Source organism: Motacilla alba, chromosome 12, assembly GCF_015832195.1.
Source record: "Motacilla alba alba isolate MOTALB_02 chromosome 12, Motacilla_alba_V1.0_pri, whole genome shotgun sequence".
Lineage (NCBI taxonomy): Eukaryota > Metazoa > Chordata > Aves > Passeriformes > Motacillidae > Motacilla > Motacilla alba.
In genome coordinates, this window is record NC_052027.1 from 1,719,882 (window position 1) to 1,742,892 (window position 23,011).

At 49.9% G+C, this 23,011-nt stretch overlaps 1 long non-coding RNA gene across 1 annotated transcript in view; it reads left to right on the top strand.

Moving 5' to 3' along the window:
• Positions 1 to 5,473: 5,473 nt before the first annotated feature.
• Positions 5,474 to 23,011, top strand: part of LOC119706230 — a 66,554-nt gene continuing 49,016 nt past the window's right edge. The window contains exon 1 of the long non-coding RNA XR_005258458.1: positions 5,474 to 5,998. This is a non-coding gene — a long non-coding RNA (uncharacterized LOC119706230). The remainder of the gene's footprint in view (positions 5,999 to 23,011) is intronic.

Sequence of the window (23,011 nt, forward strand, 5' to 3'; positions counted from 1 at the left end):
TCTGTCGTGTGAATGTTTCATTAGGAGGGACTCTAATCTCATTTCATCACTTTGCAAGGAACGCCCCCAAAGCTTCTTAGAAAGCCAAAGCTCCTTAAAGACAATTGAGGAGTTTGATTGTGAGCACATCATTTGTGTTTCTTGCAAGAGTAAATGTGGTAACACACGGAGCATGAAACTCCTGTCCAGCCCAGTCCTGCCATGTGCTAACGCATGAACAGCCATGGGAACATTTCCCTGCATCTCCTGATGGCAGAAGTGATGCTGCCCTGTCTCCAGGCAAGCCCCTGCTGTTCCCAGCCACCCTGGAGCAGAGTTGCTGCAGACAGGGCAGCTCTCCCAGGTGTAGGCTTAGCTCGGGTTTAAGAGCTGGATTTGCAATTCCTTATGAGCAGGATGTGAAGGAGTTTCTCTGGGCAGCAGAGAGTTCTTTCTTCCCACCCCCTCAGCTGCTGCTTCCCATATGCCCAGCTCAAAAACCAGCTCTGGCCCCCTTTTCTCACCCTTAGCTCTCCACTGTATTTTGACCATGCCAAAGAATTCAATATTTAAGTATTTTTCTTTTTAAGTATTTTTAAGTATTTTCTTTTCAAGTATATTTAAGTCTATTTCTTTTTAAGTATGTTTTTCCTGCGTCTGGTTGGTTGAAGCCCTCTTAGTGTGAAATTAACTTGGGAATTCCTGGATCTGATGAGGAATTGAGCTGACATCTGTAGCTCTACAGATCTGCTCTGCAGAGAGAAATCCCTAACTGGGTGTTCCTTGGGCAAACCAAGATCTTTTTAGCTCAGTATTTCTGTGCATTAGCATTGGATTTCACATCCCAGTGGTTGTGGTTCGAGGATTGTTTCCTGATTTGGTGTGAAACAAATGAAATTCCTCTGCAGTATGCAAACTGACACATTTAATATCTTGACTGTGTGCTTACTGCATAGTGACACCTTTGAAAACCCAAACACACCAACCCCACCCTTTTCTGCCTTCCGTCTGCCTCTGAGGCTGGGCTCAGGAAAGAGCAGCGTGAAGGTCAAAGGTTTGTGCTCAGGAAAGAGCAGCGTGAAGGTGAAGCAGGTAAAGCAGCTGCTTTGTCCTTCCCCCACGTGGGGAGGGAGCAGAGGCTGCTGTAAATCCATTTTACTCAAGGAACCAGTGATGTGCAGCGAGAATCCTGCTCACGGTCAGTGGGTACAGTGAGAATTTGGAGACCTGTATGTATTAATGAATATATTGTGCGTGTGCTGCGGGGCTGGGCAGGACTCTTGTGGCAGGTACAGTGGGAAGTCTGTTTTGACAGAAATCATTTCAATTGTAAGCTTGTCCCCTGTGTGTGTGTGGGGGGTGACAGTTCCTGGAGCTCCCGGGAGCTCTGGGCTGGGATGAACACAGAGGGAGCTGTCACTGGAGGAACCTGGAGTTTTCTCACTCAGGAGGTGTTGATTCAGTTGTTGGGTCTGTCACACACATGGCCACGGCCTCGGCCGAGCTGTGAAACTGCTCCTCTCTGTGAAATGAGGGCTCACAGGCTTTGAATTTCCCTCCCTTGCCTGCTGTGGATGAAGTCTCTCGGTCCCCAGAGCCCCCATGGCCTTTCTCCCTGGGATGAAGCACAGCCACTGCTCTGAGAACTGTATTTCACATGGCACAGCCTGAGCTGCAGCTCTATTAATACAAAGATAAACAGAATTGAAATTCAGTTTGACCTTCTGTGGCAGCTGTGACAAAGCCTGGCGTGTTTGAAGTCTGGATACAATTATTTGGAATTGCTAAACACCACACTTCAATCATGACCTTTAGCTGGCACCGAGGCCAGAGGAGGGCCCTGATTTTAACTTCTGAACTGCAAATCACCCCCTTGGAAAGAGACTTCAGAAGCCATTATAATCACAGGGAATGTTTGAAAGGGTGTGGAAGCTATAAGCAAAATATTTATTTTACACACTTGTCTGCATTTAAGCCATAAATCTGTCTACTATGAGAGTGTTTTACTGGTGTAGAGAAGACAAGTAAGCTGAGATCATAGCAGACATGTCCTATAAGGCTTTACTGAAAATCATTGCTTTTTAATCCCTTTATCCCTGTTATTTCCTACCACTGTGAAAATCCAGCGGCAGGGAAAGCTGGCACAGTGTAGGACAGATGCATAATGTGTAATGCTAAGCAGGCAAAAATCCCTCTGTTTGTCTAATGCTCCAAACACATTAGAAACGTCAATGTTACTGCTGGCTGTCCTACATAAACACAAATAAATTATCGATACTCAGCTGAGTATTGCAAACCTTGTTGGATGGGGTGTTTTGATACCAATGAATAATCTTCTAATTAGTCAGAGGAAAATGGCAGGAGGGTGGAATGAGATGATCTGAAAGGTCCAACCCAAACCATTCTCCGTGGTATTAAAATCACCCAGAAGAGTTGACCTGGATTGTTTCTGTGAAGAGCAGGTACCACATGAGTGATATAAAACTGAGTTGTGTACTTCAGGTGTACAACACCTGATCTCACGTCTTTGCCGTTTTATTTTCCTTGCCTTGTTTTTTCCCCTGCATAAACACTGAAAACCTGCTTGGACAGGAGGATGGAGCCGGAATGTCCCGAGGGCATCTGGAAATGTTCAGGTGCATGATTGCTTCCGTGAGCTCCACATTAAAGCCTCCTCCCGACCCGAGCACAAATTTAATCAGCTGAGCTGCATCCTCTGTGGCCGGGGGAGAAGGAGCCCTGAAGTTGGCTGGGCAGGGCACTGGGGGAGGCTGTTTGCACCACAGGGGTGAGCACGGAGGGATGGAAGGGCTGGAGGAGAGCTCCTGGCACTGGTGGTGACAGCGAGACCCCGCCGTGCTCCTCGCCTGGGGGAAATCAGTTTGCAGGAATTTTCCCTTCCTCACACGCCTGTTTTGAGAGGGAACGTTTGAGGATGCACTCAGCAGTGAGTGCAGAGCTGTGTGTGAGAGATTCCCATGAGCTGCAGCAGGGACAGCTTCCTCCCAAAGGGAATCACAGTGATTCCAGCTTGTCCTGCCTGGCTGGTTTGAGCCTCAAACCAACACCATCTGCTCTTCATGGCTGGGACAGAGCCTCAAACCAACACCCTCTGCTCTTCATGGCTGGGACAGAGCCTCAGCCCAACACCCTCTGCTCTTCATGGCTGGGACAGAGCCTCAGCCCAACCCCTGGCTGCTCTTCAGGGCTGGGACAGAGCCTCAGCCCAACCCCTGGCTGCTCTTCATGGCCTTGGCTGGCATTAGGGGCGCCCCAAGCCTTTGCGTTATGGAGTGTTGAATCAGAAAGGTCAAAAAGTTTCTCTCTTGTTGCCCAGAGCAGCTGTGGCTGCCCCATCCCTGGCAGTGCCCAAGGCCAGGGTGGACACTGGGGCTTGGAGCAGCCTGGGACAGTGGGAGGTGTCCCTGCCATGGCAGGGGGGACACTGGTCGAGCTTTAAGGTCCTTCCAATCCACCCATTCTGGGATTTTGTGGTTCTGTGATTCTCCTGCTCTCCCAGGGAGGAGGTTGGATTGATGGGCTCTTCTGACATGCTGAGCATAACTGTTGGAACCAGAGGTTTCATTGCCCAGGCAGCAGAAGGGCAGCAGGGCCTGAGCTTTGCTCATGTCCTGGGGCAGGACAGGCTGGTCCTTGCACCCCCACCGCAGCATCCCCTGCATCCATCCCCCTGCTCCCCCCACTCCTCTCACCAGCCAAGGTTATCAAACCGCTGTTTATCCAGCTCAGGCTGCAAAGTGGAGCTAATTAACATGTGCACAGCCTCTTCCCCGTGTTATTGACCATGGAGGACAAAGCCTTTGAGCCACCTCTTCCTCTCTAAAGCTCTGTGTGATTTCCTGGCAGCTCTGCCAGAGCAGCTCCCAGGCTGGAGCACAGCTCTTCCAGAAGGGCAGCTGGAGGGACACAACCCCAACTGGATAAATTAGAATTTATCTGATCTTTTAATCTAGGGCAAGAGAACATATGGAGTGCTGTGGCAGAGTCAATTTAAGATTTTGACAACAAAAATATGGGTTCTTTCAGCTATAATAATTTAAAACAATGGTTCATTTTTGTGCTGCTCCTGACATCCAGTAGAAACTGTGAGAGACAGACAGGTTCTGGGGCTGTTCTCATCCCACTTTAAAAACATGGGCCTTAGGAAATGCCTTTGTACCCAACCAACAAACAGATTTCCAATTATTTTACTAAATAAATACAAGTATTCTGTAAAAGCTGCAGGAACTCTTAGAAGGTTTTTTTTTTTTTTTTTTTCCATGAGGTAAAGTCAATCAAAGGGAATGTGCTGGTTTCAGATAATGTTCCAGGAATGACTGCAGAGCAGGGCTGTGATGCTGAACCCCAGAGCAGAGGAGCCCTCTGAGCCCCTGGCTGCTCCCAGAGCCCCCTGGCTGCTCCCAGAGCCCCCTGGCTGCTCCCAGCTTCCTGCAGCCCCTCCAGCTCCTGCACTGCTCCAGCTTTTACTGAAGCTTTTATGGTTTTACTCCAAGGGATAGAGACATTTCTCAGTCCATCAGTGAGAAATCAGCATCCCACCATCCCCAGCCGTGGCAGAGGCTGATATTGGATCGTGGAATGGTTTGGGTTGGGAGGGACCTTAAAACCCATCCCATTCCACCCCCTGGCGTGGCAGGGACACCTTCCACTGTCCCAGACTGCTCCAAGCTCTGCCCAGCCTGGCCTTGGGCACTGCCAGGGATGGAGCAGCTTCTCTGGGCACCTGGTCCATGGAGAACTTACTCCTCCAAAGCAGAAAATATATTTCACCAACTTCAGAAGTTTGTGGCAGGGCTGAGAGCTGAACCCAAAGATCTGGAGTTACCAATCCAAGTCTGCCTGATCACCCAGCCCTGGGAGTCACCAAAACACCTTTAAAGGTTTTTTTATGGGTGGGTGGAAGTGTGGCCCCGTGCTGCTGATGCTCGTGGGGGTGGCTGGGCAGAGCTGCCTCCCCCTGGCCTGGCTGGCTGTGGCTTCCACACGGAAGCTCCAAGGCCAGAGGGGGCAGCTGGCCAAGGACCCTCTGTGTGTGTGTGTGCTGGGCCTGGGGGTGGCTGCCCACCATCCCAGCAGGGTCACTGAGCACCCACACACCACGGGCTTGTCCAAATCCTACCCAAACCCCTCTGCTGTTCACCTGGCAGTCCATGCCAACAGCCAGCAGGAGCCCTGGTTGTACATGAGGGATGCCAGAGCACAGGCCAAGGTGAAAGCCAGCAGGATGGTAAAATATCAGTGGGCTTCCTGTGTATTTTAAAGCATTTACTAGAATTTAACAGGGCATTATCCCTCGCTGAGGAATGATAAGATGGCTGCAAGAGCAGCTCCTATACACCCTGCTCCTATAAAATTGAATTGGTTTCATATATACTAAATTTTAAAGCCCTTTTAGACTTATGGATTTATTAAAAAAAAAAAAAAAAGGTTTATTCTTGATGTCCTGAGCACATTATTGCAGTAACCTCACTGCTGGACCACAGCTTTGGCACAACTCACACATCCATAATGAGGGACTGCCTGTTCCAGGGAGGTTTTATTACAAAAGAAAGTGCACAAGTATATTAGGAAGAGGGGGGAAAACAGAGAAGTCTATTTTTTTGGCAAAGCCTTGTATTATAGATCTCATTTCTCTGGTTGCAGCTGCCTTTAGGCACCCATTTCAGTGAGCTGCTCTGTTCTGCTTAGCTGTAGATGCTTCCCAAATTTCCTCTTTGGTGAAACAGGCATTTGTGCAGGTTCCCCATAAAAATGACTGATTTGGGTTTTACCAGGAGCTCTGGCACTTCTCCACTACAAGAAAGAATTGCATTTATAGAGAGGTTTATCAGGATGGGAGTAGTGAAACAAACATTTTAAATGTCCAGCAGAATCCTCTGTCTTGCCCCAAACAAGCCTCCCTGGGCAGGAATTTCAGCCATTCTGGAATGAGAGCCTCCTGAAAGGAACCTGTTTCCCTGTGGGACTGCCCAGCTTTCAGCCCTGCTGCTGGGGGAAGGTAAGAGAGCTCTGTTTTCATTTACTATTTATGAGATGTTCCTATTGCCAAGTGACCACAGCATTCGGTGCTTTTAAGAATCTGCAAATGAGATGAAGCTCATTATTTTTTAATGTGAAAGGGATTATTGCAATGGGAGTGCAGGGATCTGTAACCTCAGAGATGGCTCTTGCTGGGGGATAGATTTTGAGGCTTTTGCTTTAGGAAGTCAATAAAGAACACAGAGTATTTCCCAGTCACTCTGCTCAGCATCTAAAAGCAGTATTTATTAGGAATAACAGTAAAAGGGATTTTTTTTAATTGCAGACTGGGACTTGGAGGAAATTGCCCTCCTCGTGTGTGCATTTTACTGTGTAGTGTTGAGAGAAATGCAGGGGCACGTTTCCAAAAGAAATCTTTTTCTTAATAAGCAAAAATTCCTCATTATCCATTCCTGCCCCCACCCATCAGAGCTGATCTCAGGGTCCTGAGGGACAGCAAAGGCTGGAGGCACAAATGCAGCTTTTCCTTGGATTTTGGGGTGTCGGGGCACCCTAAGCCCCTGCCCCAGCCCTCCCTGAGGGTCACACCCAGGATTTAAGCATAACCTGAGTATTTTTAAACGTGTCTGTGTGAGCCAGAGCTCTCAACAAGTGGCAGAGGCACTGCAGCTGCAGGAGAGGGCACCTGGTTGCACAGCGTGCCTGAGGCAGCTCGAGCTACGACAGAAAAGAGGAAATTCAAGGGAAAGATCAGAACTCTGCTGCGTGAGGGAAGGATCAAGGGGCACTGAGCAACTGCTGAGCACTTTGTGGAGGCCTGGGAGTCACATCCCTGCTGCCCAGCAGCCGGGGATGTGCAGGGAGCAGGCACAGGTCAGTGCCCAGCACAGGCACCGCTGCCCCTCCAGGACAGCAAGGCAGCATTAGCACAATATCCCTGGGGATTTGCTGACCAGCTGCCAGGGAACAGCACTTGCAGTCCTCAGGTGCCTTTTAAGACCCCAGACTAATTTCCTTCCCCGTGTTCCTGCTCTGCTGAGCTCATGCTCCACAAATGCAGTAATTGCAGGCATTTGTTTTGAGCCACACAAGCCTGAGCTGCAGAGCGAGTTTTATTTACTGCAATTATATCTGGCAGGTAATTTCTAGTAAACCCAGGGAAATGATTAACCTCCCACTAAATTCATGAACAGAAAAATAGGGCAAATTGATCAAATAAGCTGTTTCCTACCTAATAAAAAAAATATTACAAATATAACATCCTGGAACAGAAATAGCTCTGATGAAACCATAAAGACAAGCAGGAACCTGCTAGAGGCATCTGTGCAGTTTTTAAATTTCTAGCTTCTCTCCTAACCATGAGTTATTATTATTTTACCCATTGCTGGTGGTGGAGCTGCCTCAGCTGTGCCCATACCTTGTGTCACAGATGAGTGACTTCTGTCGCCTGAAGAATCACAGGCAAAGGTATTAGCAGAAGGAGATTTAATTTAAATTTGTCAGAGTGTGATTGAGCAAAGTTTGATGGCTAGTTTTACTCTTCCTCATTACTGCATGGATGAATTCTGCAAAGGAAAATGGAGTTAGAATTGATTTAAAGTGATTTACACAGAGACTAAAGAGCCAAAAGGGTCAGGGAGACCCTTCTGTTGAGTCATGAGGTGCAGAGGGGAAATTCTTTCTCAGTTGAGTTTGGATAAGAGGCAGAGACAGCCTGGGATGTGAGAGCATCCATTTGGACAGGTTAGAGAATGCTGGAAGCAGAACTTCTTTGATTTCCACAGCAATACCTGTCTGCATTCCCTCCTCAGCGGTGTTTGAGATCCATCCCAGGACAGTGGCTGAAGGAGCTGCCACGGGGCTGGGGCTCTTGTACAACAATGCCCAGAATTGCCATTTTCCAGCTCAAAGCTCTGCTGTGTGACCTTGTGTCACTTCAACATTCATTACCCATCTCCAGCTGGGGCTGAGGGCAGCTCCATCCCAGCCTGGCTTGGGAAGTGTGGTGTGGCAGTCATGTTTTCTGCAAAAAATCTCTTTGGCCAGGATTCTTTCTCCTGGGAAGCTGAGAAGCCTCAGAGAAAAAGGAAAACAGTATTATCTCATTTGCTTCTCCTGTGTTTTGCTGCTGTAGAATGTGCTTGGAGATTGTTTATCCAACAGGTGATTGTTTCATTGGTTTCATGGGAATTGTTTTGACTCATTGGCCAATCGGGGTCAGGCTGTGTCAAGGCTCCGAAAAGAGTCACAAATTTTCATTATTATCTTTTTAACCTTCTGTAAGAATCCTTTCTGTGTTCTTTAGTATAGTTTAGTATAGTATAGTTTGGTATTCTTTAATATCATATAGTATCATAAAACAATACATTTGCCTTCTAAGAACATGGAGTCAAATTCATCATTCCTCCCTTCGTCTGGGAGCCCTGCAAAGACAACAGCGCGGCAGCCAACAGGAGGTGAGGAAGAATTGCTTATCACTCGTGCCAAAGGAGCTTCTCAGCCTCATCCCTGTGCCCCCCAGACTCCAGGCAGAGCATAATGTCACTCTGAGGCCCAGATTTCCCTCCTCCTCTGGCATGATGGTGACCAGGAGCGACAGGCTGCGAGCTGGAGCTGATCCATCCTGTGGCACCTCTGTCCTCCTCCCGTGCACCGCTGGCCGGGCTGGGCTCAGGAGGATTCCAGCTGCTTTCTGCTTGCCTTGGGGTGGGCAAAACCAGGAGATGTGGCCTTTGGGGAGGATTTTCCTTTCCTCCAGGGCTGCTGGGTTTGCTCTGCCCAGCCAGCCTCAGCCTTGCTGGGTACAAAGTGGGTACAAAGTGGGTACCTGATGGCTAGATGGCAGCAAGGGCGTTCCAGGCTGGCAGGGTGCAGGTTTGAGGGTTTCCTTCTCCTCCTCGTCCTCTCCCAGGCACAGCTCCCTCTCTGATCCTGACTGATGGCTGATCCTCTCGAGGTTCCCACACAAACAGTGGCAATACTCCCTGATGGAACCCTGGGCAGGCAGGCTGTGCCAGGGGAGATCCCCACGGATCTGGGATGATCCCCAGCCTGCCCGGGGCTCAGCCTGCAGCACGGGCAGGGGTTGCTGCTGCTGGCAGTGCAGCAGAGTGGGGAGCAGGGACAGGGCGCCTGTGGGGCTGCCCAGGGTGACGAGGGCTGGGCATGGGGACAGGGGCTGTGCTGGCCCCTCATGGCACAACAGGGACAGCCAAGTGACCGCTGCTCCAGGCTGAGGGCAGCCCCCGTGTCCCATCCCACAGGACACCTGCCACTGCTCCTGGTGCCTCCGGGAAGGTAAACCAGCTGGGTTTGATTTCCAGGGACACCCCTGGCACGACACAGGGCTGCCAGCACTGCTGTCAGGAGCTGAGCTGCTCCTTCCTTGGGCACTGAAATAAATTGGTTTTGAGGTTGCACTGCAGGTTGGATATCAGGAAAAAAATTCTTCCCTGAAAGAGTGGCTGAGCGTTGGAATGGGCTGCACAGGGCAGGGCTGGAGTCACTCACTGGAGGTGTTCAGAAAGTAGATGAAGCACTTTGAGATGGGGCGTGAAGGTTGGATTTGATGATCCTGAAGGTCTTTTTCATCCTTAATGATTCTGTGGCCTTGGGTGATAAATACCACACTGAAGGAAGCTTCTAGAACCTCCACCTTAAACCTGTCTTTTCTGACTTTTAGGTACACTCCCTATTTCCCAGTATTTCCACATCATACAGAGTTGTTTTATTTGTATCTCATCCCTCTCTTCCAGGCTCCATCCTTTTGAATGCTTGACCAAATTCATGATGAAATAAATCCTGTGTATATTGCTCAAGTTTATTCTGCTGCTGAAACATGGCACAGAAGTCTTTTGTCTGTCCTGAAACTTCAGACAAATCTTTGCTTCTTTTAAAATAACCTTTGAAATGTTTTTCATCCAAACGAGTGAAATAGCAAGAATAATAGATGTTGTAGGATTTGTAGCCACTATAGTTTCCTGCTTCTCCAAATGCTTTTGGAAATGCTGATTGATTTGTAACAAAGCTTGAAATGTCACCAGGAGGAATGAATGAAAAATACACTGCTCTAATGTATGTAGAAGTTGAAATTGGCTCAAAGTTTTAACCTTTAGAGGTGCTTTTTTCCTTTTCTTCTCTTTTTTAACTTTTCACAGCAGTCAAGGAGTTGGAAAGATAACCAGGAACAAAATGCACATAGAGGAAATGAATAAATTATGCTCTTATTTTTGGCACATTTACAAGAGAGACATTTTAAAACTCCACTTCAGTGACAAAAGAAAGGATTGCTCTACTTAAAATAAAGCCTGTTCCCTGTGCTACAGAGGGATGCTGTGCTGGTGAGCTCTGATGGAGCCCTGGCCTGGCTCAGTTCTGCAGCTCCTTGAGAGGGGGAAAAAGCCCTGACTGTGCCCACAAACACCCCAGAGGCTGCAGGAAGGGGCTCTGCTGGGGCAGGAGGGGCAGGAGGGGATCGTGCCTGCCTTGGGCAGGGGTGGGAATGTGCTGGGAGAGCAGGAGCCACGTCCTGGCAGTGTTCCCTGCTTTGTTGGCTCAGGGGCAGTGGCTCAGTGAGCTGGGGTGGGTTTGGGCAGCAAGGGTAACGAGGCTTTGCCTGCTCTAGAATTCGCAGTAATTGGAACTGCAGAATGAGGCAAACATGGTTTGAAACCCACCCGGTTTCAGATCCAGCACGGTGACCCTTCAGGGACGTTGAGGCTGCTCCAGGGCCACCAGCTCCTCTGTGTTCTGTCCCCTGTTGTCACTGGTTATGCTCCAGTCCTCGCAGAGCTCAGCGCTTGTCACTCGGGTTAGAAATGCCTGGTGCTTTCTAGGGTTTGCTGCTTCTCTTTTTCCTGATGAAGTTACTCTCTGGAGTGCAAACCAGAATGCCAGAACCCTCGGGACCTGCCTCACTGCAATCCATCTGTGCTGGAAGATGGCAGCAGCTGGAGCTGCAGTGCTGGGAGGATGGCACTCCTTGGGCCTCACTCTCCCCATCCTCCTCCTCAGTATCTGCTGATATCTGGGCAGTTTGAAAGCCAGACAGGAGCTGGGCAGTGCGTGGGACCCGGGTGCATTTTGTTGTCACTGAGGACCAGCCAGGTGGCTCATCCTCCTGCCCTGACAGGACCTGTGAGCTCCAGCTCAGTGCTGCAGCAGAACGCTGCAAAACTGCTGACAAATGCGGTCTTCCAGCTTTCCCCCAGGATTTTGTGGGTGGAAACCAGGGCCCTTTTCTTCCTGCAGCTCCCTCTGCCCCTGTACCAAGAGCTGTTTCCTGGGGGGGATGCTGTGAGGAGAGATGAGAGGCAAGAGATACTGAGCAAAAGCAGGGAACACCAGCAATAAAAACTGCATGTTCTCAAGTTCCAGTTCATTCCAGTACCCTGAAACTCGCTGCCCCACTGGAGGTGGAGTAAGGCAGGCTGGTACTGTGGTGTGTCTGTGAATGCCAGCGTTGCAGGAAGGTCAGGAGGGAGCTGCATTGCAAATGAATGAAATGAATCCTGGAGCAGTAATTACAGGGCTCTCTCACCTTGTTCCTGAAAAAAAAAAAAAAAGCCTTTTTTTTTTTTTTTTTTTAAGCAGAAAAAGGCTCAAGATGAATCCACCTATCTCATTTCAGCCTCATGATGTGTTTGTTCAACATAAAAAATCGATGTTGAACTAAAATGTAGTGGGGAAGGAGAAGGTCCGTGGGGATTACATTCCTGTTCAGTGCAATTTTGTGTTTTACTGCTGCATAGCCTGCCTGGTTAATAAGGGCTCCTTGAATGGGAGTCTGTGTTATTGCTGTGCTGGTAGGTGAAAATCAATCCTGGTAAATTTATTGGTGGCCACGTGCTCTCTTTGCTGTCGTTATAATTGGGGCTGTCATTGATTGACAGCAGCCAATAACCAAAAGCACTTTTGCAATTGTGATCCCCATCAAACACCAAGGGCAGGGAGTGTCCTTGTGCCTCACGCTCTTCCCTGAGCTTGCATCACTCCACAGATTACTGGGATGGAGAAACTTGCCTGGAATTGAGGGGAAGCAGCTGGGATGGCAGTGGAGGGGCTGTGCCTGTGGCCAAAACACCCGGATAAAACCCAAATCCCTCCTTTTGGGTTAATGAATCCTTTCTCCTTGGATCTAACAGGAGCCCCTTGAAGCACCTGGCAGGGATTCTTCCTCTGACTTTGTGTTGGGATAATGGGCAGTCAGTGACAGTTTTGTACTTGGCTGGGGAAGGGTGATAAGGAGAGGGAAATTTGCATCCTCTGGAAGCAGCACATCCTGGATTCCTGTCTGGGCTTTTTATCTGATCTGGAGCGCAGAAAGGAGATGACTTCAGAGAAATCTGAGTGTGATAATCTTCTGGGAAGGCTGAGCATGGCAGAAGCAGCCTGCTGGAAGAGGATCAGTCCTGGGCTTCTCAGACGTGTTGGTGAGGGATTTTGGGAGCAGCCGGGAGCTCCTCCATCAGGCACCAGGCTGGCTCCAGCAGGGCTCCATCTCCCATGGCTTCAAAGCCCGAGTCAAGCCAGTTGTGGCACTTGATTACCTCTTTAGCTCCCAGTATCTGATTGAAAAGGTTTGATTGCTGAATGTGAACGGGGATTAATTTGGTTAGGGCACCAAAACTAATGGCATTTACAGGAATTAGCTTTGTATATCAAAATGGAGATAAAACCTCCACCTTTCTTCATGTAAGAAACGCCTGCTATGGATTTGACCTACAGGAGCTCAGTTCATGTGGTGCTGATGAAAAACAAATTTGCCTTTACCTGCATACATTAAAATTCTCTTCCCTTGGCTGACAATCCTCTGCATGTTGGCATCCTGACTGCTCTAAAGAGTTTTGAATTAATGTTGAAATTATTCATTTGGGTGGTAGGAGCATCTGTTCCAGTGTTATATCCGTGTCTGGTGTTCCTTCATTATATATGGCATGATGCACTAGAAAGGCACTTGAGATGCAGGTTATAAAAATACCACAAAGGCAGGGAAGGCGTCCATGGAAGAGTGCTCTGTGAATTCGGATGCATTTAGGGACAATCACCCTCAGGTGGCTGATGTTTGGTGCTGGGGCCACAGGGGTTGATTTGGGAATGTCTGCAGAGGGAGCAGTGGCTGTGGGCCAGGGAATCACAGCTTTGGCTTCAAAATGGGCTGAGGGAGCCTGGGGAGGAAGGGCTTGGGTCAGTGTGTGACACACGGGGCCCACTGGGCAGGGGACAGGGCAGGCACCAGGAGGAGATGGAAGGGGTGGACCTGGAGCTCCCAGGGGTCCTGGCAGGGCTGGGGGACTCCTCAAGGACCAGAGCCACCTCTGCTGGCTGGGATCTGCAGCTTGGAGGGGCTGGGTGTGGGTTCAGCCATGTCCCATGGGCTGTGTCACCCCCGTGGTGGCTCCAAGGGACAATATGACCATCACAGCTCCAGGCTTAGGAGCTGTTTCCAGGGCTGGCCACAAAACCCTGCAGTTAAGATTAAACCCTGTCCCTCCAAAGACAAAAGGCTCATCCTGAGAGCTGTGAGCTGTAAATCACCGGGCTCTCCTCAGCTCTGGGGTCAGCTATCAGGTTAGGGTTCAAATCAGCATCCTCAGGAACCCATTTCACTCCTGATCCTCTCAAGCCCTGCTGGGGATAAAGGGCTTATCATTAGTTATCAAATGATAGCAATGGCTCCCTTGGCTGTGTTCAAGCCCAGGTTTGTGCAGATATTAGATGAATTTTCAGAGGAACAAAGTGCTCAAGAACTTGATTCATGGGTGGATTTTGGCCTGTGTTTTATAGGTCTTCAAGGAACCACCAAAAAACCATTTTTTCCTGCTCTGTGTTTTGAAGTTTAACCCTGTGGTACAGGAACTGTTGGCAGAAACTCAACTCTGAAGGAAATATGAACCATTTGTCAAGGAAAGGAGCAGCACATATTTTAGCCCTCCAGCCCTGCAGGCTTTCAGATATTACCCAATAAAACAAGCTCATCCACTCCTTCTTCTTGAAACCCCAAACCTAATTTTAAGTCTGTTTTCTCTCTAGAGTTCACCCTGTAACTTTTCTCCCCCTGGAAGACATCCCAAGCCCAGGAGACCTGGTTGGGTGTTAACCCTGCCCCTGCTGCCCCTCTCTGAGTGGAGCCCTAAGCCAAGCCCCAAATCCCCACCAGGAGCATCCCTCTGCCACCTCCCCAGGGCTCCTCATCCCCAGGGTGACTCCTTCCAGCCTTGGTGTTGGCTTGAGGGGAGGCACTTGGGGCGAGAGGAGAACAAAGAAGGAGGGAGTGGAAGAGGGCTGACAATGAAGACTGGAGGGAATTTTGGGGGAGGGTTTCTCATCTTTCTCAACCTCCACGTCTCCTGCAGGATGGAAAATGCTCAGCTGAGAGCCACTGATCTCCACAGCCTGAGGTTTTCTTGGCTTGAAATCCTGATCTGGGCCAAATTCCAAGCGTTTGCTCATTTAGATGAGTAAATCTAAGGGAAATTAAAGATGAAGATGTATTATCAGCCTTAACTTCTGTGTAATACTGGTGCATGCCTATGATTTTGTCATTACATCAGTTCTTGAGATGTAGAAATTGCTTGCAGTAATTTAATTCTCGCTCCATTTTATTGCATTCTTGTGTTGCTTCCTTGACCCTGGGTCTCTTTGCTGGGTTATAATACGTTTTTACAATTTTCCCTTGAATATCTGTGTCCTCAGGAATATCAGACATGGCATATCCACTCCCTTTCACGTGGAACCGACCACGAGAAGCCAAGACAGGCACAGAGCCTGGGGTGAGGCACAGGCAGGGTGGCTCTGGGGGTCACACTTTGAAAGCATCTTTAAAGTAAATGGGATTTTTTTACCCAGCAAGCTCTAACTTTCATTCATTTGTTTTATCCCAAGCCAGTCTGGGTTGATTCAGAGAAAAATACTCTCTTTTTTTTTGGGGGGGGTGTGGGGAGGAGGTGAATTGTTGTTTCAATGATCCTGAGGGTTGGTTTCTGTGTCAGGAAGTGGCAGAGTCCCCATTCCTGGAAGGATTTAAAAGCTGTGTGGATGTGGCACTTGGGGACAGGGGTGAGGGGTGGCCTTGGCTGTGCTGGGGGATGGTTGGGCTGGCTGGGGATGGATTCCTGAACCTCAGTGGTTCTGTGGCTCTCTGTAGTGGGTCTGGCTCTCATGATACCCTTAAATAACCCTCCTGTTGCCAGTGCCAAAGGCAGGACAGGCTGCTGGGTGGCCAGTGGGCTAGTCCAGAAGAACTTTTCATCTCTTCTTCTTTTAGCCTCTAAAACTTGCATTCTGATAACTCTTCAGGCAGTGCCTCGGCCTCCTCCCCAGCAGGGTGTCCCAGCCTGCCCAAGGATTATGACATTTGCTCAAGGTTGTTTTGCCTTTCATCAAGTGAAGCACTTAATTAAAACCTGCACTGCACTGGCAGTGGTGGAGCAGAGCTGAGTTCACATCCTGAGCTCTGCTCCAGAGGGAAACATGGTGGGAAATTGTGTATTTTATCCCACTGGCCTTTATGGGGTGGTTAACAACTGTGGTTATTGGAGAGCAGCAAAATGTCTCTGACACTCTGTCCTTTAAACAGCAGGATTTAAAGCTCACCAGGCCATTAGGAACCCCCTCCTTTTCGGGGAATAAATGAAGGCTCACAGCCCTGTGCAGCTCAGAACGGGATATTTGACACCTCAGAGTTTCCAGGCAGTGGTAACGTGTCATTGAGCACCTCCCCGTGAGGAGGGAGAGCACCATGGATGTGCCCATCACCCAGGAGCTCCCTGCAGTCCCCAGGGTCACTCTGCCCCCCTGCACACATCCCCAGCCAGGGGCGAGGTGCTGCTGAGTGCAGGGGGTGTGTGGAATGCACCGGAATCTTCATTCCATGGCATGAAAGCCCAGCTGGCTGTTGGAAGCCTGGCCCAGCCCGTGTTCCTCAGCCCAGGCAGGGTTTGTGCTCCTGGAGAAGCAGACCTGCCCCCAGAGCCCCCTCACCGGGTCACCCAGGGCTCCCCTGCACTGGACAGGGCACATGTCCCCATGGTGACTGCACACTGTCCCCAAACACTGCGTGGGCAATGTCCCTCTGGCACTGCAGCCAGTCCACAGCAAAAAGGAGTTGGATTTGCTTCTGGAATGTGTCTGGTCCTCTGCAGGGTGAGCATCCCTCAGCCGAGCTGTTGGCATCCCCTTCCTGACCCTGCCTCTCCTTGGGATGCAGGTGGAGCAGCCCAGGAGCAGCAAGGACGTGGCAGTGCCATCCCTGAGTGAGTCAGACGTGCAGGATCCTCAGGGGGTGTCGGTGCCTGTGTGTCTGTGAAAATTATCTTATTCCTGACTCTTCCCAGCTGATCTTTAGATTACAATGAGCCTAGGTGTGTTTAGATGCAATCTGTAAAGCTGCTCCTGCGTTGATGCTGTCTGGGAGGTTCCTCCCAGGGGCTCTGACTGCAGCCTGTTTGTTTTTTGTTTTTTTTTTTTAGCCCAAAAGATCTGAGGGCAGGGTGGATTCTTTATTTCTCTCACCTGGCTGGGATTGAGCCAAGGCTCAGAGCTGCCCAGGGCCAGCCCTGCCTGCCGGAGCTGCTGGGCACCCAGCTGGGGGCAGAACCCCAGAAATTATTGCTTCAGCTTCAGCTGGGCCTGGGAGGGGCTTGGTTTTGCTATTTGCTGGCTCTGGCAATGCTCATGCATTTGAGGGGCACCCTGGAGCCCTCTGTCCTTCCTGGGGGTGCTGAGTGCTGCCTCTGCAGGAGCAGGGAGCTGCTGGTGCATTCAGGTAAGGCGAGGAGCACTGAAGGTCACTGCGATCCCACTGCTGATAATGAGTAAAACAAGTTTATCTTTTTGCTGGCAGTGAGGGGGATGCCTAGAAAGGCATTAAAAATAGCTACAGGGAATCTGCTGTGCTCCTTGCAGCTTCTGAATTGTTGTGCTATTAATAATGTGCTCCAGACATGCACGGAGCTCCCACCCCTCCCTCCAGCGCCCGTCAAGGAGCTGTAGATAACCCGGTGTTATCAAACTTGTGCTGCCAAGCAGAACTTTAGAGGGACCTGGGCATGGATATGCTGGAAATAAGTACATTATTACCAAGGATTTCATGCAAATGAAGGGCTATTGTGCTGGAACACTGTCAGATCATTACAATTTTCTGGTTTAATGACTCCTTGAAGGGACTTTTAGATCCCAAGTGGAATTTGAGATGAAAGCCCTGTGTTGAAGGTGCCTGTTCTCTGCTCTGTGTCCCCTCCCTGTGCCCTGGGGAGCAGAGGGGTCGTGCCCTGCCTGGCTGGGCTGTCCCTAAATGGAGAATTTCTGTGCAGCCCCGTCCATGCTCTGTGTGTACAGAATCATTTGGGCTAAGGAGAAGTGATATTCTATTCATTTAAATATTGTAACATCTGACACAGCTGCAATGCTCTGATATTAATGGCCCACTTGAGACCAATCCTTCTTCTCAAAGGGCTTTTGGGTCACAAATTCATCATGCAGGCGTCAGGCAAAGAGTTATCATTCACTCTTTTTTCTTTTTTGTGAAGGACAGATATTGATATTCTCCCGGGATGTGGAACCAGATCCCTTCTCAGCAGTGCAGAGCTGCAGGCTGGGAGCAGAGGAAGCTCCTCTGGCCCTGTGGAGCTCAGACAGCTCTGCTTTTCCCAGGGAGCGCTCAGGGAATGCTCAGGTGTCACAGCTTCAGCCCCAAAAGCTGCATTTTTGTTGAGTTTTGTGCTCTTCCTTGCCTGTGTCCAGCAGGAGATGTGGTTTGGTCTGGGCAATGTGAGTTCCCATGCCTTGAAATGCCTCGGATGTTCACTGGAGACAGGGACAGATGTCTTGGCTGGCCCAGGGCCAGGAGGAGCAGAGCCAGGGCTGCTCCTGGGCTGCTGAGCTGGCCTTGGCTTGCAGCTCTTCCCCAGGGAGACTTGGAGCAGGTTGCTGAGGCTCCTCGTGCTTCCTTTTCCCGGCTTTCCTTTCATGTACGAGTCTCTCATGCCAGGCAGGAGCGCAGGGAGACAGGAACCCTTTTTATTTCCACCTCCCCAGGGCCTGCTGAGCACCATGGATGGCTGTGAAACCCAGACTGCCATGTTCCTGCTCAGCTGGGGCTGCAAAACTGCAGGGGAGGTGAAAACTCCCAGGCTGAGAGCTTCTCAGGGGCTGTGGCAGGGCTTCCTCCCCTGTGTGCAGCCAGGAATGCCAGAGGCAGTGCAGTGCTGCAGCCAGGCTGTTAGAACAGGCAAGGGGTCACCAAAACACAAGCCTGGGTGGTTTTTGGGAGGTCCAGTGCTGTTCTCCTGTGGTAGTGCTCCAGGTCTGCTGTAGGAAGTGTCTGGAGAACGCCAGGAAAGTGGATGAGCTGCTGGGCTGCAGTGCTGGCTGACCTGGAGAGCAGTGAGCAGGGGCTGCTGCTGCCAGCTGAGCTCTGACCTGACTCCGTGGGGCAGAATTGATTGATTTCCCTTCTCTGAATTATTCACGAGCTCAGTCATTGCTTTTGGAGCTGTCTCTGGGGCTGGGCACCTGCCATTTCATGGCTTATTAGAAGTTTAACCATTAGTGAAATCACCCTGGGGCTGGGCTGCTCTTAGGGTGGCACTTGGAGCTCAGTGTGGGGGGCACAGGAGAAGCTCAGGGGATTGGAACAGCTGCCCCATCCCTGGAAATGTCAGCTCTTCTCCTCCCCAAAGCCACGAGCTCCCTGCAGGAAGTCCCATGGAATGATTGGCAATGGCTGGCACAGCAGAGCCTGGGCTGCTCTGTAGGTGTTTATTCATTTTTAATTCATGTAGCAGTGTCATTCTGGTGACTGCAGCTCTGTGCTGTGAACACGTGCCTGCTCTGCTGGCCTTTGGAACGTTTTGGGGGAAATTTGATTATTTCTGAGCCTTGGTTTTGTTATCTCATCCAGGCTTTGGCAAGTGAAGGGGAAGGTTGTGTGCATCTAAAGGCATGTCTGAGAGTGGAGAGACCTGCAGCAGCTTTCCCTGCTGGGGCTGGAAGCTGAGCAGACCAGGCTTGCTTTCTGCACTTATCAGAAGGTCCCTTTAAAGGAATTCAAACCACTTGGCAGACAGAAGGACATTTAAAAATGCAGTGAGCAGTGTGTAAGTGGGATCCCTGACTCAGCAGGGGTCTGTGAGCGTGTCCTGCCTGCTCATCCCTGGGGATGCTCATGTCTTATCCTGGGGCTCCCACTCCAGAGCACCCCCTCACACCCCTGCAGCACCCTGGCAGAGGGAGCTCTGGCTGCTCTGGCTGCAGGAGGGGAAGGAGCAGGATTGAGTGCAGCTCCAGCCTGCTCCGTGGGCTGCTCAGGGCTCCCGAGCTGCGCTGCTGGCTTGGCGCTGCTGCGCGGAGCTGCCTCGCCGAGGTGCCTGCCTCCAGAAATAGCACAAGGAAGAAGTGTTGCTCTCCAGAAATGGGGTTTCCCTCTGACAGCTGCTCTGGGATCGGTGCCTCAGGCTGATGGGAGCAGGGAGGAAGGGCTGCTCTGCTGTTCTTCCCCTCAGAAGTTGTTGCAGTGTGTCAAAAAGTGCTATTTTCTCCCGGCATACGGAGGGAAGCATGCCTGCCTCCCAACGTGACCTATATAAAGACAGAGTCAAAGCTATTATTGTTCCATGCTGGAGATTCTGTGTTTCTAGGCTTAGTCAGAAATAAAAAAAAATCCAGTTTTTTAATAGGCAATGAGCTTGGAGAGGGGAATGCAGCTCCATCAGCCCTCCTGCCTCTGTGAGGATGTGGCTCTGGGTAATGCCCTGCAAATTCCTTTCCATGCCAAGGCTCAGAGCTGGCCTGGTTTTTTCCTATCACAGCAATAATAATAATTTTCAAAAGCAGAAGGCTCTGGGGAGACTTTAGAGCCATTTCCAGTGCCTAAAGGGGCTCTGGGAGAGCTGGAGAGGGACTTTGGATAAGAGATGGAGGGACAGGACACAGGGAATGGCTGCAGGTTTAGGGGAGACTTAAAAAAATTCCTTCCTGTGAGAGTGGGGAGGCCCTGGCACAGCTGGGGCTGCCCCTGGATCCCTGGCAGTGTCCAAGGCCAGGCTGGACACTGGGGCTGGAGCAGCCTGGGACAGTGGGAGGTGTCCCTGCCATGGAATCAAATGAGCTTTTAGTCCCTCCCATCCCAAAGCATTCCTGAGTTTCTGGATGTGCTGTGTTCTTCCTGGCACTGCAGGTTTATTCCGGCACGGGGTCACCTGGAAAGCAGCTTTCTGACCTTGAGCTTGTCCCACTGCCTCGTGTCCCTTTGGGCATCAGGTACCTCTTAGTTTGCAGCTCAGAGCTTTGCATTGCAATACATTTATTAACACTGGGGATTTCTCCTGACAGTTCAATGGTGCTGATTCAGCTCTCTGATCGGAGGAGAGCTGTTTGCTCTCCATCCAGAGCAGATCTACTCATCTGGATATGAGGAATTTTTTGATGGACAAAAACTTTTTGGTCAGGAGCTGATTCCCAGAGAGGTTTTCCAGCATTGCCAAACCCCTGAGAAACGGGCTAAAAGGGAAAAGGGTATTTCTACTCATTTATTTCTGTGTGTTCAAAGGGAGGGAAAATCAGGAGGAAAGTGAAAATGAGTACATTTCCTTAGCACCCATGGAATTGCTCTTTAATATTGGCATTTATTGTGTGATCACAGGAGGTGAGTGAGGAGCCTGCAGCAAAACTCCCTCCCCTTTGCTGTGAATCTCTTGACTTGTCCTCTCCCAGCTTGGGATGTATTTAGGGCCCCTTAAGTCACAGATTTACCTTAATTCTCTCTAATTTCCAGCAGCTCATTCTGTTATAATATAAAAACACTTTTAGTGTATATTTATATATAATTAAAGAGCACTGATTAACCTCCACTCTGGTCATGGTTCTGAGGGGATCAAATTTCCCTTGCACTGAGAAACCCAACCCTTCCTTTCCCATTCCTGATTCTCCTGTGATGCTATCATTTAACCACAGGGTTCACACCAAATCTGTCACAATTATTCCTCTGCCTTAACTCCTTCACTTCCTTGGTGGTCCCTGGCACAGTTCTGGAGGCTCTTGGAATTTGTCCTGGCACAACATTTTCATCCAGAGCCTTGACATTGCTTCTGTTCTCTCTACATAATTAAAGAAGTTGAAATCTGCAAAGATGGACACTGAATCAACCCAGAGAGATAAAGATGTCTCCTCGTATTTATTTCTCCTGCAAGATATATTCTTTATAAATCCTTCATGGCACATTAAATATTGACTCTTCCTTGTCTCAGGGAACAAAATAATTGTGCATCCCTGAATTTCTCCTTCGAAAGCACACGATGGATGGCTGTGGCACTTAACTCAATATTTAATTAAATCCAGTTTAAAAAAACCTGAGAAAAACTCCCCGTGATCTTACGAGGAAGCAGGGGGTTCAGAGTTGGCAGTTTCCTCCAGGATGCTCCGTGGAGTGTGGCTAACTCAGCTCTTAGGGAACAGGGCTTGGGAATGCATCAATATTTAGGAACTGGGAGTGAAGAATCTGATTTTTAACAAATCCTCCCCACAGCGAGCCAAGGTGTGTGTTTAACTGAGCAAGCCTTGCTCTGATGGGTTCTCCTTAGCCCTGGGATGATCCATGCCTGCCTCTGGGGATTCCCTGGGAGCTCCAGCCTCCCTCAGCAGGATGTTTGCTGAGCACAGAGTCCTCCTGCACTTGGGAAAGGTGATTTTTCTGGTGTGTGAAGGGAAATAGGAAAGCATAACTCATGCTGCAGCTGCAAGTCACCTTAAATTTTCCTGTAAGCTTTATTTTGGAGTGCTGCTTGAAGAATGGCTGGTCTGGAGAAAATGTAGAATGGCAATGAGAAAAAATGTAGAATGGCAATGAGTCTGCAGCAAGTGCAGCTCACTGGGAGAGAAGCTCCAGGACCTGCACTCTGCTGGAAGTTGGGCACTGCTGCCACCCTCTCCTGTGGCCTGTGGCTGTTTGCCAGGCTCCTCAGGATGCTGTTACTGCGTCTGCCCTCTTCCCTGGGTTTTCCCTGGAGAAGAGAAGCTGAGATTTAACACCTCAGGGAAGTGGGATTGGTTGTCAGGAGAGGCATCCCTGCTCTCCATCAACACTGCACTGGAGCGATGGAGGTGCCACAGGGACACCCTGCTGGGAGAGGGGCTGTTCAATCCCAGAATGATCCCAAATCTCAGCATTTCCATCCCTGGAAGTGTTCAAAGCCAGGCTGGGGCAGCCTGGGGCACTGGGAGGTGTCCCTGCCCATGGCAAGGGGTGGCACTGGATGGGCTTTAAAGCTCTTTTCCAATCCAATTCTACATTTGAAGCTTTTGGCAGCACACTGGGACAGTGGATCATGTCCCCATCCTTGGAGCAGAACTGGGACTATTTGCAGCAGCATTTACCTCTGGAGATGGTTCCCCCCACCCGAGGCAGCCTGTGTTCCCCAGGGAGCAGAGATGGGGTGCTGGGACACTCACAGGCTGGAACGTGAGGTGTGGCATTCACATTTTCTGGAAAAATCCCTTTGCCCAGGATTTTGCTCCTGGGAAGCTGAGAAGCCTCAGAGAAAAATGAAAACAATAATTATCTGATTGCTTCTCCTGTGTTTTGCTGCTTTGGGATGTGTTTGGAGATCGTTTACCCACAGGTGAGTGTTTCTTTGGTTTCATGTGAATTGTTTTGACTCTTTGGCCAATCAGGCCAAGCTGTGTTGAGGCTCTGGAAAGAGTCACCAGTTTTCATTATTATCTTTTAGCCTCTGTCTGTATCCCTTCTGTATTCTTTAGTTTAGTATAGCATTCTTTAATATAATATAGATCATAAAATAATCAATTAGCCTTCTGAGAACATGGAGTCACATTGATCATTCCTTCCTGCCACGGGGCACCCCACAAACACAATAGTGAGGCTCTTTGGGGTCCCTTCCAGCCCAAACCACTCTGCATTCCATACGGAAAAAAAGCCAAGCCAGGTGATTCCCAGAGAGCCCCTGACCCAGCAGCTGGGTGGGACATCCAGGCTTTTCCAGGGGCTGCTCCAGGAATTCTGGGTTGATGGGAGACA